The sequence below is a fragment of the Sinocyclocheilus grahami genome, unplaced genomic scaffold (genome assembly GCF_001515645.1).
Source record: "Sinocyclocheilus grahami isolate Dianchi unplaced genomic scaffold, SAMN03320097.WGS_v1.1 scaffold40252.1, whole genome shotgun sequence".
Classification (NCBI taxonomy): Eukaryota; Metazoa; Chordata; class Actinopteri; order Cypriniformes; family Cyprinidae; genus Sinocyclocheilus; species Sinocyclocheilus grahami.
In genome coordinates, this window is record NW_015523698.1 from 1 (window position 1) to 1,151 (window position 1,151).

At 36.7% G+C, this 1,151-nt stretch overlaps 1 long non-coding RNA gene across 1 annotated transcript; it reads right to left on the reverse strand.

The window, feature by feature from the left end:
* Positions 1-84: 84 nt before the first annotated feature.
* On the reverse strand, positions 85-814 carry LOC107580695 (uncharacterized). The gene is made up of 3 exons (XR_001608685.1): positions 720-814; positions 560-615; positions 85-304 (listed from the first exon to the last, which is right to left on the reverse strand). It is a non-coding gene; the product is annotated as an uncharacterized lncRNA (long non-coding RNA).
* Positions 815-1,151: the final 337 nt, after the last annotated feature.

Sequence of the window (1,151 nt, forward strand, 5' to 3'; positions counted from 1 at the left end):
GCAACCTCTAAAAACATTTAGTCACATCAGCAGGAAAAAATGGTCACAAAATGCAACTATTCGGTCGCAGTCTGGAGCCCTGATAGATATATATATACACACACACACACACACATTTTGCCAAAGGAAATAACAGGTGCATGGGGATATAGGTAAAATATATTGTGGAAAAATGCATATTAAGTTATTTCATGAGCTTCTAGTTCAGTTCACCTGTATTTTCTACTTCTCAGTCAGCAGCTCCTTCAGAAATGTTGAAATCTTGGAGCTTCCCATCTGTTCTGTAGAGTTTCTTTCTGTCCTCCTGAAATCACAGAACAATTTATCAATATTGAACTTGTTTTCAGCCGATTATACTCTCCATGTAAGTGACGTCATCGGGTCACAGTACAGTGTATATGTTTAGGTTAAGTACATATTTAAGTCCTATTTCCAATAACCCATTGACAAATCACCAGCAAAACCTTTACAGATCTATCAAAACATCTCATACACATGAAGATTTGATTAAAAGCCCAAAGTTTCATAAACAAGAGCTCAATCTACAGAGTTAGCCTACCTCGTCTGAAAACGGTTGAGATGCTAACGGACTTTTTCGAAGAGGCTAAACCATTTCTATAAAATAAATATTCAGTAGAAACATGTCAATTACAAGTAAGAAACATGTCAGGAACGTTTGTATGTAATATTTGTGTGATTTTAGGGACTAAACTTGAAACCTGAAAGCAGTGAAAACAGCAGCGAGAGACGTTTCCATGGCAATTCTGCTCCCAGCTCGCGCAGAGCTCAACGCACTCACAGCATTTACACAAATAAACATTTAGAGTTAAACAATTACATTAATAATTTACAGTCTCAAACAATTATTATTCAATAATGAATTTAAACTCAGTTTTGTAGTTGAAAAGCAACAGAAAAAATAGCTCACCGTAGAAACGGATTCTTTCTGGTAACGTTAGCCTACAACAGTGAAAAACGCGGTGGAAAAGCAGTTGGGACTTCGCTTTATTAACATTTTTCCTCCGAGAAATTGCTGGAAATACATTTAGGCGCTAACAATAATATAAAAAATCGCTAAGTTATCGTGACCGTTAGCTAAACAAGTTACCGTTAGTTGGAAATGAGCCCCAGTCTCTTCACCTGTGCTGTAG